The sequence below is a fragment of the Lonchura striata genome, chromosome 16 (assembly GCF_050655825.1).
Source record: "Lonchura striata isolate lonStrDom1 chromosome 16, ASM5065582v1, whole genome shotgun sequence".
Taxonomy (NCBI): domain Eukaryota; kingdom Metazoa; phylum Chordata; class Aves; order Passeriformes; family Estrildidae; genus Lonchura; species Lonchura striata.
In genome coordinates this window covers 4,521,319-4,537,498 of record NC_140718.1, presented here as the reverse complement: position 1 = coordinate 4,537,498, position 16,180 = coordinate 4,521,319, and the positions used below count along the sequence as shown (strand labels likewise).

Sequence of the window (16,180 nt, the reverse complement as noted above, 5' to 3'; positions counted from 1 at the left end):
GGCTCCGGTGCTCGTGATGCCTGCTGCGTTCCGGCAGCCAGCGCCGTTTCTGTCTCCGATGACTGCAGCTTCTGTGCCTGTCACATCCACGGTGTCACAAGCTCCAGCTGATCCCTTCATGTCGCTGCCTGCGATGGAAGGATCTGCCGAGCCACCAGTCACGGCTCCAGTCCCCGCCCCATCACCGGTGCTGGCCCCTCCATGCCGGGGGCTGTTGGCTCAGGGGCCATGGCTGGTTCGTCTGTTTCGAGGTCGGTAGCCGCTTCCCCAGCCTCGGTGTCTCCCACCAACCCACCCTCGCCCGTGGATTGCAGGCTGTGCTACGCCCCTGTCACAGGAGGCAGGTAGTGACAGCGATGCTTTGATCGGCTCAGTTCTGCCACAGGGCCGTGACCGTGTGTCGGAACGCCGACACCAACGGGGGCAGCGGGCATCTCAGAGAGATCTGTAGATGCTCCCTGCCTGTAAGGTGTTTGTGCCACCGATAAATCACCATCGCTTTTGGGATGCAGTCAGGAAGGGGCTTTGGAGGCTTGTGACTGGGATTTTTTAGAGCAGGTGGGAAAACCTGGTGGTGCGGTTCTGAACCCACTGCTCAAGGAGACAGAGACCAAACCTAGCAGTCAGTTGATTCCTCTGCGCTCTCCAGAGGGAGCACGAGAGGATGGGTGTGACGATGCTTCAGTGCAATGTAAGCTTCAAGTCTTTCCTGTGCAAAGGGCTGTCCCAAATTTGGGACAACAGGACAAGTACGATGTTTTACCTGGGAAGGTTGTGCAGGATTTGCAGGACAAAGTGGCAAAATATGTGCTGGGTTCTGCTCCACTGATGCAGGTCCTCAGAGTGATAAACACTGACCTGCTTGATCCCTAGGATATCAAACATCTGGCCTCTGTGTTTTTCCAACCTGTGCAGCTTGATGTTTTTATGAACAACTGGAGGAGGATGGCCGACAGGGCTGCAGCTGAAAATGCACACTACCTTTGACAGACCCTAGATGCTGTGTGGGGGTGGGTGTGCTCATGGGACAGAATGCCTTTGCCAATCCTGATCTTCAGGCTACTTGGCACCCCATCGTACTTGAGCAGGCCCAGAAGGTGGGCTTTGCGGCATTGATGAAAACCATGGACACAGCCGCTCCCAGGCAACGGTATGTAAAGAGAACACAGGGACCCAAAGAATTGTTCTTGCCATTTGTTTAAAGGCTTGCAGCTGCTTTAGAAAAGCAAATCAAGGATGAGAATTTGAGGCAGGTTTTGTGCAAAACTTTGGCAAGGGACAATGCAAATGAAGATTGTAGGAAAATTATAAATGTGTTGCCAGGCGATCCATCGTTCACAGACATGGTCAAAGCTTGTTCCAAGGTTGCTACAGTGGACCATAAAATGTCTGTTCTGGCAGCATCCTTGAAAGCAGGCCTACCGTCCTCAGGGGCTGGCCATCCCAAAAAGGGGAAGAAGAAGGGCAAGCAGGTGCAGGGGATGAAAGTCCGGAAAGGGCCAGACTCTAATTTCCTGTGCTCCAGGTGTGAGAGGCCAGGTCATCTTGCTAAAGACTGCAAGTCTACTCACCATGCCAATGGTAAGCATTTGTCAGGCTCAGGAAATGGGGGAAAGAGCGCACAGGGGAACTGCACGCTGAAACAAGTGATCCCCCAGAGCACAGCACCAGCGCAGGGTGTCTCAGTCAACTCAGCGCAAGCACCCATGGCTCTGCCGGGGTGGATGTACACACCGCAGCAGCAGTCATCTTAGATTCTAGTCAGGTGCACAGGGTTCTTCTGAATGCATTTGGGCCTTTAGGCCATGGATTGAGTGCATTTTTGGTAGGACGATCTAGTGCTACCCTTCTGGGAATCTTTGTGCACCTGGGTATCATTGATTCCGATTTTATGGGCCAGATTTTTGCCACGGTTTCTACATCACCCCCTCTGTCATTATTCTGGCAGGGACCCGCATTGCTCAACTTGTGCTTTTCTACTTGTGTGTTCCCAGGGCAGGCCAATGGACACATGGAGATGGTGGTTTCGGATCCACAGGACGGCTGCAAGTCCTCTGGTCCACGATCATTTCTGCCAACCATCCGCAGATGATGTGCTCCATGATTTTACCAGGTGCCAGCCTGCCTTGGATCCAGCTGCAAGGTTTGATCGACACTAGAGCCAACCTGACAGTTGTCTCCACCTCTGTGTGGCCTCCTAAGTGGCCTCTGGACTCTGTGGGAGTGGCCATTGAAGGATTGGGGACTACAGCGCAGACATTTGTGCACCAGCAGGCTGTTTTGATCAATAATCTGGAAGGGCAGACAGCTAAGGTTTGGCCCTATGTTACTGCAGCTCCCATCACTCTTTGGGGTGGGATCAGCTTCGTCAGGGACACATTGAACCTTCTACCAGTCCCTGGAGCTCTCCTGTTTTTGTAAACAAGAAAAAGTCGGGGAAATGGAGGTTGTTACAGGATCTCTGAAAAGTTAATACGGTTATGGAAAGTATGGGGGCATTGCAGCCTGGGATGCCCTTGCCTACCATGCTCCCCACAGGTTGGGAAATCTTGATTGTTGATTTAAAGGACTGTTTTTTATGATCCCTTTGCATCCTGATGACAGAGCAAAATTTGCTTTCACCATGCCTCCCATCAACAGTGCTGAGTCTGTGCCGAGATATCAATGGAAGGTTTTGCCATTGGGCTGCAGGAACAGTCCGACCATTTGTCAGTAGTGTGTGGCCCAGGCCTTGCCCGGAGTCTGTGAGCAGTTCCCTGACGTGTATTGTTATCATTACATGGATGACATTCTGGTGGCGGCACCCACTCAGGACGAACTGCTGAGGGTTCAGTCTCAGTTGTCCTCCGCCCTGCATTCTTATGGACTACAAGTAGCTCCGGAGAAGGTTCAGAGCCAACCTCCTTGGAAGTATTTGGGGGTCAAGATTCTTGAGCAAACCATTCAACATCAGGAGGTGCAATTTCCAAAGGGTATTGTGACCCTGATTCATGCCTAGAGATTGCTTGGGGTCATCAATTGGTTACATCCCTATCTGGGACTGACCACAGCGCAGATGTCCTTGCTGTTCTACCTTTTAAAGGGGGACCCGGATCTGAGTTCACCTCAGAAATTGACTCCTGAAGTACGACAAGCGCTGGAGGAGGTTCAACAGTCTCTGTCTACTCACCAGGTTTACTGAGTAGACCTTTCCATTGATATCACTGTTTTTATTATCTATCCAGACAGTCATCCCACAGGTGTTATTGGCCAATGGAATGACAAATGGCCTTATCCTTTGCACATCTTAGAGTGGGTCTTTTTACCCATCAGCTCAAAAAGATAGTGTCTTTGCTGATTAATTTGATAATCAAATGCCATTATTGGTGTTTGCAATTGATGGCGGCTGATCCCGCAAGGATCATTCTTCCAGAGGGGCAGGACACCTTTGAATGGTGTTTTATTAAGTGCCCCTTTGAAAAACGTGCTGCAAAATTTTCTAGGGCAAATTGTTTATAATCTGCCCAGTCACAAATTGCTGCAACTGGCAAAGATGACCAGTCTGTAGTTACGACCAAAAAACAGTCGAGTACCAGTGCGGGGACCCACCGTCTTCACTGACGGCTCTGGAAAAACAGAAAAGGCCATTGTGACCTGGAAGGATGAGTCAGGATGGCAAGTGCTGGAAGGCCACGTGTCCGGCGCAGCCCAATTGGTTGAGTTGAAAGCCATTGCTATGGCATTTCAGAGGTGCCTTTGAATTTGGTCACTGATTCTGCTTATGTTACAGACAAGAGGCTGGATAACCCACTGCTGAAAGAAGTCAACAATGCCATTTGTTTCAGTTGCTGAGAGCATTGTGGTGCACAATTCAAGCCCGGATTCATCCGTACTACATCCTGCACATTCAGAGTGACACCACTTTACCAGGTTTTATAACAGAAGGTAAAATCAGGGCTGACAGGTTGGCTTACTCAGCTGTGCTGCAGGCTACTTTTGTCACAGGCCAGCGGTGCTTGGTTTTCCTTGAGCAGTCATGGCGAGGAGCAGGACGGAGGGGGTAGGTGTGCCTTGTGTGCTTTTTGTGCCTAGTCTGTGTGTTGTGGGCTCGGGTCTGTCTCTAGATCCCCTTGTGGGCAGGGGTGGCCTGGTTGGGCTTGTCGAGCCCCCGTGGGGTTCTGTGCTTGTGCCCAGAGGGTGGTGTGGTGGGTTGAAGGGCGCTGCTGAGGGGCTGCCAGGTGCCTATGGCACACCTCCCTGAGAGCGCCCGGTCTCGTCTGATCTCGGAAGCTGAGCAGGGTCGGGCCCTGCTGCTGCTGGGGGCAGCGAGGATGACATCAAGGGTGACAACCTCTTTCTCCACCTGGTCTCTGGCAGGCTGAAGATGTTGGACTTTGATTCTTACATCTCCTTTAGAGCCAGGTTCCACAGGGATTTTGCAGATATGTCCATACACAGGGGGATGCTCCCAGATTTGGGCATTGCTCAGCCTGGCCAGGAGCCCAAGGTTCCCTCTTTGCTGGGGTGGATGCAGCTGATCCTTCAGTCGGCTGCCAGGCTGCTTTTGGCAGGGCTGAGGGCATGGGCTGGGGTGGGTACAAAATGGGAGTGGGCTCCTGGCCCTGCCAACAGCCCCCAGCACCCACCGTGCCCCGGGCTGGGGCTGGGCTGGGGCAGCCAGCCCGACACAAGCAAACCCCCATGGTGGGAGCAGAGGTGGGACTCCAGAACCTGTGTGTGGCAATCACATTTCTCTCCCTCTCAGGATTTTTCATAGAGGTGCACTGAGAGAAATGAAAGAGAAAACAATTACTATTTCTGCTCCTTGTTTTTCCTATGTGGAATATTTGGAGAATTGTTCGCGTGGAGTGAGTGCTTTCTGTCTTTAACTTGGTTGAAACCTTCAAGGATAAATAACCTCCAGTGCCCACACAAACTGTGTTCCTGTGCTGTGAGAGCAAATCCCTCTCCCCGTTTTTCCACTGGAGTTACCTTCCAGGGCAGTGTTTGTTTTTTTTTCTCAGCTGTTTGTCCCCTTCACCCAGCAGGACACAACCACGTGTGGATGCTGTGGCTCCATCCTGGAGCTCCCAAATTTGGAGTCCCTCTTTGGGGAGCAAAGGGAACACTTTGGTGTGAGGATGTCCTTGATCCTGGGATGGGAATCCCCAGCCCTGTGCTGAAACCAGCCCCGAGTAAATAACAACACGTCCTGATGCTCTTCCCAGGGTGGAACAATGCTGGGAGATTTCCTCTTGGCTTCCCAGGCTATGAACTAATCAAACTGTTCTCCACTCAGGCTGATGTTTCCAAATTTCAACTGCCCTGCAGAAGCTGTCCTAGGACGTGCTGAGATGGGCACGCTGTGTTTTGTAGTTTTTTTTTTTTTAAGGGAATACTGTAATCCTACAAAGCTAATTTTGGTGCGGTAGCTGCCCTGTGGGGAGTTCAGGATGGGTTTAAAGATGTGGCACTTGGGGAAGTGGTTTAGTGGCAGATTTGGCAGTGCTGGACTCCATCATAGAGGGCTTTTTCAGCCTAAGCTCAGGTTCTGTGGGAGTTGTGCTGCGGTGAGGATCTGGAGTGGTTTGGAGAGGATGTTCCTGCTGTCCCTGCTGAGGCAGGAGTTTTGCTGCTTGGAGGGGAGAGTTTGCAGCCCTGCTGTTTTTAATAAAATTGATTTCTGCTTATCCCACCTGGCTGCTTTAAGGGGGTGTGTGAGGGGACTGACCGGGATGGGTTTGGTCTCTGAAAATCAGGTCATAAGAGGGGACAGCACCAAGCTGAGCCCACAGGAGCTGCAGAGCATCACCTGGTGTGGCAGTGGATGCTCCGGTGAGGCTCAGCTGATGCCTCAGCCAGGATGGGTCCCAAACCACTCTGGAGTCAGCCTTTATATGTGATGTGTTTGGTGCTCTTTTGGTAATTCCTGGGTTTGGCAATTTGGCTTCTTCCCAGCATGGTTAAAGGCACCTTCTGCTGCCCTGAGGTGATGGGGAGGAAAGAGCTGAGCCCAACCACAGAGGGGACAAACACCCCTGGGATGCCTGAGCCCTGCTGTGGCTCTGGGGGAGCAGTTCAGTGTCTCCAGGCCAAATTCCAGAGGAATAATGTAGGAATCCATCTTTGCCACCCAGCTGTGATGTGCTCAGACACGGGCTAGGGATGCACTGAGGAACTTCAGAGGCTGCTTTTGATGATAAATGCACATTTTGCCTGGGTGGCGGGACTGGCTAACCAGCTGTCTGCCTCACTAGAGAGCTCATTTTGTTATTAATCAGGTGAAATGCCAGGGGTTGTGTGAGAACCCCGGGCTTGGTCTGAGGTCTCATGTGGTGGTAAAGTCTCTCCTCCAACCCATGCTTCCGAAGAAAAACTCCACAGCCTCTTGTTGTTCGGTCTCAAGGCAGTTTATTGCTAGTTATCTAAAAGATTTTCTTCTCGGGCTGCAGCTGTTTGGTCAGCGGCCCAGGCAGAGACACACACACACCCCGACATCCTCTCTGTCTGCTGTCTTCTTCTTCTCTCCCCCCGCCCAGGGCTGCTGCTATCTTTTATATGATATATTACGTATTACATGTTTACAGTTTTCCCCCAATACCTACTACCTATATTACAAAGTGCTTTTCTACTCTAAACCCATCCATAAGTGCCAGCATCACCAAGAACATGGAGGCAAGGAAGAAGAAGGAGGAAGAACAGGATCAGCCCACTTTCCTCCATCTTAGAACTTCTGACCCCCATGTACAAAGTGAAAACCCCCCTGTACAGGTGCTAAAACCCTCCCCTGTACAATACCAAAAAATTTTTCCCTCTACTTTGTAACTACTTTTACTATACTATCTAACCCTTTGTTCCACCTCCAAAGTGGGTAACTCATTCCATGGCTCAAACTCAAAATCACAGCTGTTTCCAGCTGCCTGCCAGGGTGTAAAATGCTTCTGACCAAGGCCTGGAACCTCTAAAAATGTCTGAGAGGCATTTTGAGTTCCAACATGGCTGGGCCTTCCTTAAGGCCCTGACAGAGATAAGATCTTTGGCCTTTTTTCTTGTTCCCCTTTTTTCTGTAATGTATTTTCAATAATTTGTTGTGTGTTTTTCTAGAGGAAGCGTTCCAGGTGGGGCCCAATCTGGATCAGGAAGTGCTTGGGAGCAGCTGCGGCGTGGATGGGCCGTGCCCTTGGAGAAGGCTGAGGACATCATTTGGGACCAGCTTTTCTTCCAGCGGGGGATGGCGTGAGGTGGGTCCTGTCTGCTGGGGATGGTGGGATCAGAGCTTTGGGGAGATGGCAGCGAGCACAGGAGCGTCCTGCTCTGGGCAGCTGCTGAGGGCTGGAGGTGCTGTGGCTGGCTGCAGGCTGGGCACATGTCCTGCCCTCCTGCTCTGCTCCCAAAGGCAGCAGTGATGGGCAGCTCTGGGCACAGCTCTGGCACGGCCAGCATGGCCTGGGCACCGCGGGTGGCTGGGACAAGGGGACAGGAGCCTTCAGCTGACGGGGCTTTCTGGTTTCTCTCCTTGCAGCCTGGCCAACCTGCCCGGCAGCAGCGCCGCAGCCCCACAGGAGCTCCAGAGGAGCCCCACCAAGAGGCACCGGGGAGTCCTCAGCAATCCAGCCAGCAACACACGGGCAGGAGGACACGGATGGCACTTCCTGCCTGGGACAGGGCTTGTGGCCATCTCCAGGCACCGCTCTCACAGAGATCCCCACAGCTCCAGCCCCTGCCCATCTGCTCTGTGGGCAGCACAAAGGCTTCGGCAGAACCACCAAAGGCCAAGGGGCTTGTGGCCATTTTCCCTGCAACCCTGCAAGCCTGAGCAGCTTGCTGAGCCCAGGAACCCTTTTCTCCCTCTTCCCCTAGGCCCTGCAGAGCCTGGGCAGCAAAAGAAAGATCCTGGGAGTCTGTCTATTGCAACACATCCTATATTTATACGCTAAAGAAAAACAAAAAGAAGGAAAGAACAATCTTGAGGAAATGAAACATTCCTGCTGGCTCGGGTGGCCCTAGCAGACAGAGCCCCTGGGATCAGCTCTCTGCAGAGCTCCAGCAGCACAGCCAGCCGAGCCCCGACAGACGAGGCTGTCTCCTCCATGCCCTGCGGAGCCGATCATGCAGGCTGCCGAAGATGGAAGAAGGAGCTCTCTCTGCTTCCTGGAGGATGTACAGTGTTTGAATTGCCAGGCTTCCGACGGGGATGCTGATGTCATTTGCCATGCCTTCAAGGGCTGAAAGAGAGAAGAACAGAGCCAGGGTCAGTTCCCGCATCTGGGACCCGAGTAGACCCCCGTGCCAGGGCCATCCCAGCCGGCTCTGGCCATGGCCAGCAGGGAGCAGGGACCAGCCGGATCAGCCCGAAGGTGCTCGCCACAAACCCCCCGCTGGCAGCCTGTTGCCCTCACTCACCCTCAGAGATGAGCTGGAGCTCTTCCTTCCTCCCCCTGAGGTGCCGCCCGGCCGTCCCTGGGAACACAGAGCCTGTCAGCCCAGCGGCACAGCTCCTGCCAGCGGCGCTGCCAGCCCTGGGGCCACACGGCCTCCTGGCCCGGCAGGGCTCCGCCCGGGCCCTCGCCGCTCGCTGCCGCCCCAGGGCACGGCTGCCAGAGGCGCCGGGCCCGGGTGGCGCTGCCGGGGCAGCAGGCGGGGCTGGGGCCGAGCTGCGGCGGGGCGGGGAGGGAGCCCGGGCTCGCGGCTCACCCAGGAACCTGACGGCCGCCTCTCGCAGGGGCTCCTGTGGGCTCTGCAGGTAGGGCAGGGCCCGGCGCAGGTGCTCGGCCGCGCTGCTGCTGTCCTCTGCCAGCTGCAGAGAGCGGCAGCAGGGAAGGGTTGGCGCGGGCTCAGCCCCTGGGCCGGGCGCTCCCCGCGCCAGCCCCGGCCTCCCCTGCCCGCACAGCCCTGAGGCGCGGCCAGCAGCCGCCGGCGCCGGGCTCTGCAGGGGCAGAGGGCCGGCTGCTGCCCGGGGAGCCGCGGGGCCGCCCCGCAGCCCCGCCGGGCCGCGGCTCCATCGGCACCCGGCTGGGCCCGCAGGAGCCTGGAGCAGAGCCCGCGGGCCTCGGGCTGCAGCAGCGGGCAGGGGCACAGCTGCCAGCCCGCACACCGAGCACCGCGCTCAGGGGCTGCTCCGGGCTGGGGCTGCGGCTTCCCGGCCCTCCTTACCAGCCACTCCGCCAACTTCCACAGCTTCTTTCTCTTCACCAGTTTTTCAAGATCCCTCCTCTCCAAGAGCTCGGCCGCACGAAGCAGCGTTTCCTGAGAAGCCTGGAGAGCAGCAGAGACACGGAGATGGCCCCAGAGCCCAGGGCACAAGAGCTGTGTCCCTGTGCCAAGGCCTGGAGGAGGCTGCAGCCCGCCAGGCGCCAGGGCAGGAGGCAGCCCAGCCCCCTGCCAGGGGAGCAGCAGCAGCCCACGAGTCCTCACCTCTGCCACTCGCTGGTTCTCATCATGGCAGTGGAAGAAGAGTGGCAGCAGGCTCTGGCGCACATGTGTCTTCATAGCCTCTTTTTCATTTTCCTCTGGAAAAGTCACCAATGTTCGGAAGAGCAGTATGGAGAGCAGCTGCACCTGTCTATTGTCCTGTATGAAGGGAAAAAAAAAGACCTCAGCATCGGCTGCATGGGGCTCAGCTTGGTGCAGGCCTGCAAAGCCACAGGGCACAAAGTATCTGGGCAGCCGCCAGTGTCCGTGGCTGGGGGCAGTGAGCCTTACGTGGTCAAGGAATGGCAGGAGCGCCTCAACCAGCTGCAGTGGGATGGGGCTGGGTATCAGCATGTCCTTGTCCAAGATGATAAAGTTGAGGAGCATGACTGTCATTCTAACTATCTCTTCATCCGCATCCCACAGGAGCTCCACGAGACTTTCAGTCAGGCTCCACATTTTTTCTCTCTGTGAGGAACACAAGTTTGTGAAATGCCATCCTGCTGCCGCAGGGCCTAGAGACCAAAGGGCTGTTCCGAAGCACTTGGGCAGCTGAAGTGGGAGGCAGGAGAGCTGGGAGCGGCTGGCCCAGCACCCAAAGCCCAGCCAAGCCCAAGCGACTGCATTCCCAAGTGCAGCCTCTGCCCCTGTCCCCTTCTCACCATCGAGGGATCCTTGATGAGCTCGAGAAGGGCCCTGAGCGCCAGGTGACGCCTCTCCTTGCACTCGCTTCTCAGGTGCCTTGACAAGATTTGCAGGACTCTGTTAGCACGGCGTTTACTCAAGTCCAGGCACTCGAGAACCTGAAAGGCACAGGGCAGTGACAGGGGACCGGCCAGCAGGAGCCCAGAACCGCACAAGGCTTGGCCCAGGCAGCAGCACAGGGCGCGGGCTCCATCCCAGGCAGCTGTGGCTACGAGAGGGCAGAGAGCTGGGAGGCAGCTGAGCGAGGCAGCGCTGGCCATCAGGCTCACCTCCACAAGGAATGCCAGGGAGGGCAGCTCCCAGCGTGGCTCCTGTGTGCTGAGCAGCCGGAGCAGGTAGCGAGCGATCCGAGAGCACAAGGGGATGGAGACACAGGACATCTCCCTGCCAGGAGACAAAGTAACCAAGACTGTGGGCCAGGGGGACAAACCTCTCCCAGGAGTGACTCACAGAGGTCTGGTCTTTCCCCAGCATCCTGCAAGGGCCCCTGGGCTATTTGGGAGGCGGCTCCTTGTGGGCACCCTCCTCTCCCAGCCTTTTCCAGTCTGCTTGGCTGTCCCTCGGTGACAAGGCCTTCTGGCCCATGACCACGGGGACTGTGTGGGGCACCCTAGGCACAGAGCACAAATGTCAGAGGCAGCAGGGTGAAGGGGGTCTCACTTGGCCAGCAGACCCACACCATAATGGTGGGTGTCAGCACACAGCAGCGTGTCCCAGCCACACTTGCGTTCCATTGCCACCACCACATCCTCATACTGCATTTGGCAGAGCAGGGACTTCAGGGTCTGCACTGCAAACCTGTGTGCAGAGCAAAGCCCAGGTCACGCTGGGAGCACTGGCTCCTGCCCAGGGATATGGCAAGGACAGGAGAACTGGGATGGAGCACCTGTTGGGACTGGTGGCAAGGCCGTATTGCTGCTGACATCCCTTCCAGAAGGTATCAACCTCCTCTGGATTATCCAGAGTGCTGAAGAGCACTTGGAAGAGCAGATGGACAAATAGGCGGGGGAAATACGCGGTCACAATATGTGGGACACAGGGCTCCTGGAGGATCTTCCACATCACCACAGTTGCCTGCAAAGGACAAAGCCCCTCGTGACAGCGCTCAGTGCCGAGGTGTCCGTGAGACAGGGCCCAAGCACGGGAGGGAGAGGCCCGGAGAGATGCAGGGGCAGCACCAGGCCTGGTGGCCCTAAAGCTGCCCCGAGGCCAGGTTTCAGCCCAGCGCCTGAGGCAGGGAGATGCAGTGGGGGAGGGAGGATGGAGAGGTGGCCTTGGGGCCAGCAAAGGCCAGTTGCAGAAACTCACAGCCAGGACAAAGACACCCGTTTTGTCCCCATCAGAGGTGCATGTGCTGTACTCTGGCCAGCTCCCCAGCACATCGAGGAGTATCAGCTGCACCGGCTCCGCAGTCCTGGACGAGCACATGATGCTCTTCCACATGGTCAAAGCAGCTCTGTGGGGTCAGAGCTCTGTCTCAGGGGGGGTCTAGGACACAGCATTGTGGCCTGGGCAGCAGTGGGGACCTGAGCTGGCTGCCAGCGCTGCCTCTGCCCACTGCCCCTCACCAGCAGCACTCAGGCAGCCCAGCCCTGTGGGGACAGGCCCTGAGGGGCAGTGAGGGAGCATGGCAGCAGGCGTGGGGGCTGATGTGCCAGGGCTGGCAGAGGGAGCAGCCAGAGGGCCCTGGGACTCTCTGTTGGTCAGACACCTGGCACAGGCTGTGCAGGCTGATGGGCTGGGGAGCCCTGAGCCCTCTGGGCAGGTGGGCACCGTACCTGTCACAGGATGGGGCCACACGCAGGAGCGTCATTACTACGTCAGCGGGCTGTTCTTTGGTGAGATCCAGCAGGGTCCTGTCCAGCCTGTGCTCAGCAAACTGATTGGCCATGAGCCACTGGTGGATGTACCTCACCATGGCAGGCACCTGAAGAAGGCACGGGGAGACTTGGAAAGCTGCCAGAGGGAGGAATATGCCCAGCTTCCCCAGAGAAGTGCTTCCCTTGCCACCACACTGCCATGGCCTCAAAGGCTTCCAGTGACCAGCAGGCATTGCTTGGGTGGCCAAGTAATTCCTGGGAGGCTCAAACCCTGGCCACAGGCTGCTTACTTGCTTTGCATTGGAAAACCCTTCCTCTACCAGCATATCCAGCAGGGCAGCACAGGTCTTAGTTTTGAAGATGTGTGAATATGCTCTGAGCCCTGTGCCCATGGTAGTCTCTTCCTTCCGAATCCTCTTGATGAATTTGCAAACCAGCTGTAGAAGAAGGGCAGGAAGGCAGGGATGTTCCATGGAATTCTCCAAGCGTGGTACTCGGCTGAGCGGTGCCAGCAGGCCCAGCCCAGGTGGGGATGGCTGCAGGTACCTGCGCTGTTCTGCGGAAGCGACCCCGGGCGGGGTCCTGCTCTTGTGTCTGGTCCAGGGCTGCATCTGGCAAAGAGTGAGCACAGCCAGGGCTGAGGGGCTACGGGAGAGGCCGGAGAACACAGCCCAGCCCTGCGCTGCCCAGGCAGGGACAGCCCCGGGATGCCCCAGGTGGATGGAGCACGGCCACTGCGGGGTGTCTGCCCGGGCCCCTCTTCTGTCCTGTCCATGGGCATGGCCCCAGGGGATGGGATAGGATGGGATGGGATGGGATGGGATGGGATGGGATGGGATGGGATGGGATGGGATGGGATGGGATGGGATGGGATGGGATGGGATGGGATGCGATGGGATGCGATGCGATGGGATGGGATGGGATGGGATGTGATGGGATGGGATGTGGCCAAGCTGGCTGCAGCCCAGCAGCCCAGCTCTGCCACTCACCCTCCTGCAGCTGCTTGAATGGCACCACCTCTTCAGTCTCGTGCGCTGGGGCAGCTCCAGGGCCTTCTTCCTCTTCCTCCACCCAGGCCAGCTTGGGCACTCTTGGGGGTCTCTGCTCCATGTCAGTGGCTGGATTTGTGGCTACTTGCAGGACAGATGCCTCGGAAAAGCTCCGAGTCAGCAAGTCCTGCTTTCGTGCCTGGAGGGCACCTTCAAGAGAGAAACCTCAGGAAGGCTACAGGACAGCAAGTCCTGCACTCTGGTCTCGAGGGCTCCTGCCACAAGGACAGGAGTCTCCTATCAAGGATGGTGCTCTGGCCTCGAGGGCACTGGCGGCAGGGATGGGAGATGCCTCCGAGGCACCAAGTCCCACGCTCTGCTGTGGAGGGCACCTGCAGAAGAGAAGCCTCGGGAAGGCCACAGGTCAGCAAGTCCTGTGATCTGGCCTCGAGGTCAGCTGCAGGAATAACACCTCGGAAAAGCTCTTGGTCAGACACGAATGAGTGCGCTGTGCGGGGGCTCCTCACAGCACTGCTCTGTCCCGTCCTGTCCTCTCAAGTGCACGGAGCACTGTGGCATGGTCCTGTCACCACCAGCTCCTATGTCACCATGTGTCACAAAGGGCCCTTTGACACGCTGTTCCATGCCATGGTGACCATGCTGCAGCATGTCACAAAGGGCCCTTGGAAACATTGCACCCTGCCCTGGGGCCACCCCCTGCCCACCCAAAGTGGCCCAGGTTGGAAGGAATCCCTCACCCCAAGTGTCCAAGACAGCCTGACAGGATCTTTAGGAATGGCTCAGACCATCAGCAAACGCTGCCCTGCTCTGCGGGCTCAGGGCAGCAGAAGGAGCCCCCAGGGCTGCCGACACAGCTGTGCTGGGAAGGGCACGGGTCCTTCCATGGGAGCTGCCACATCCTCCTTGGGACCCATCCTGGCCCATGGCCACCCTAAACCCACGGGTGTGGGACACACAAGGAACTGTGGGCCAGGGCAGGAATGCTGCTCTGAGCCCTGGGGCCCGGGGAGCGCTGGCACCAGCAGGTGAGGCAGAGTCCCTGCCCAGGCAGACCTGCCAGCCCCCGAGCCCTGGCAGGGCTGGTGCCGTCTCCTGCCCCAGAGACCTGTGCCCCTGGGGGCTTCTGTGCCAGAGGGAGCCAAACCCACGTACACTGGGGGCTGTGCTCCTTCCTGCAGGGGCTGTTGGCAGGAACACCTGGAGCAACTGCTGGCAACACTTGGTCTCTGTCAGAAGCTCTTACTCCATGCTGAAATTATTTTCTCATTGAAGTTATTGCCTTCAGCACAAAAACACCTTAGCAGCAAAGGCACAGAAGAATCTGGCAAGTAAGAATCCTCAGTTCAGGAAAGCTTTACTTCCCATTGCTCAACTCAAGTCGTTCCGAAACATTGCAAACTTCCCAAATTAATTGGGATAGCCTGAGGACATGAAGATTTGGAATTTTGCTTCCCATCTCAAAGCAGCAACTCATTTGCCTTAACCTCATCCATTGAGGGTCACTTTCCAGAACATAACACTACACAAAAAAGGGCAAAACCAAGTGCCATTCTTTGGTTTGCAAGTGGTTTTCTATGAAGGGATGATAATATCCTAATTATCTTAAGGAATAAAAGCTCGCAAGAAATGAAAGTCCACTCAGTGTTACAAAAGTAGCCCAAATAAATGAATAAGGAAGGAAAAAGGGCTAATCCTCACCCGGTAGAGATATCTAATTGTCCAGTAAAGTGCAGCTCTCCCCTCTTGTTCCTTGCAGGAGGATCAGGACCATGAAGAGGAAAAATCACCAATATTCTTTCTGCCCTCTGTAACCAAAGTTGTGCCAAACTACAGATGCTGCCTTCAAACTGACTCAAATTCCAACCTAGACCTCTCACCTTCCAGACAACTCCTTCTCCAACACTCCACTACCACCAGCCCCTCCAAACTCCCACAACAGAAGCCCTCAACACCCTTCCAGAGGCCCCAGCTGTCCCGGTCCTGCTGCAGAGCTTTCCCTCCCTCCAGCAGACGCCCTGGTTCCCTGCACGTGCCGTGGGATGGCACTCAGGAGGATCTGCTCCAAGGCCTTCCCCTGGAGCAAGCTCAGGCTGCCAGGCCTATGGATGCTGGATCATCCTTCCCACCGAGCCTTCCCGTGCACGGCTGTTCCATCTGCACCTTTGGGCTCAGCTCAGACTTCTCCACCTAACCAGGAGTGTTGCAGCGCGCTGTGCGGGCGTGCTGGGCAGCTGCGGCAGGGGCGCGACCGTCCCCCTGCGAGCTCTGCAATTCCCAGTTATCCGCAGGTCTGGTGCAGGGACAGACAGCGATGACACGGGTCTTGGTGTAGAACAAGATGGATTTATTCCTGGGCTCCCGACAAAACTGGGGTGGGGGTAGGGGTGAACAGAATTTTTTATGCAGCAACTCAAGAGAAGGGGTGTAGGAAGGTGAAGCAATGAGGATGTGGTAAGGGAGGAATATAAGGTGGGACAAATAGCTTATGAGCCTATCAGGGAAAATGGGGGGGGAATAATACAAAGTAATGAATGGGGTGTCGAGGGCATCAAGACAGACACAGAACTCTCTGGAGAAAGGGGTAAGGATAGGGAGGATTGACAACTTGGAAGGGAGGAGGTTAGGGAAGGGCTTGGGAAAATTGGCAACTGGGAAAGGGAGTGGATTAGGGAGGGGAATGGGGGCAAACATGGATTCAAAGCGAAACACACCACAATATCTCCCTGTTTCTTTTTACAAAAGAGAGGAGAGTTCTGGGGTTCAAAACAAATTAATCTATTATATAACATATCATCTACATAATCTATCATATAACAGATTTTAGCATATGACAAATTATCACAGCAACAGAAAATAATTCAATACTTATCAGGAAAAAATGAACTACTCATGACCATAACACATGGGGTAAGGATCTTCTTCACATAAGAATCTTAATATAAAATGTACAAAGTTATTATATACGGAATCAGGGTCGGGAGTAGGAATTGCAGCGGAATGATCTTGAAGTAAGACTGGGCTTGAAGCATGAATCACCGAGGAATCTGGAGGATCTGGCTTTCTGGGGTTCCAAAGTGATTTTGGAAGTCACTCCTCCTGTAGGATGTGATCAGCAAATGGAGATGTGGTCTTGCTCATTTTATTTTATGCAACCATGGGTATTAACTGGACACAGTGAATCCTATCTCTATAATATATAATTTAACAAGCAGATTATTTTAAAGTATCAAGAATATAATGAACAATTTCTTTAGT

General features: G+C 55.5%; 1 pseudogene; it reads left to right on the top strand.

Moving 5' to 3' along the window:
* Positions 1–210: 210 nt before the first annotated feature.
* On the top strand, positions 211–3,744 carry LOC146765937 (endogenous retrovirus group K member 8 Gag polyprotein-like; annotated as a pseudogene).
* The last annotated feature ends 12,436 nt before the right edge of the window (positions 3,745–16,180 follow it).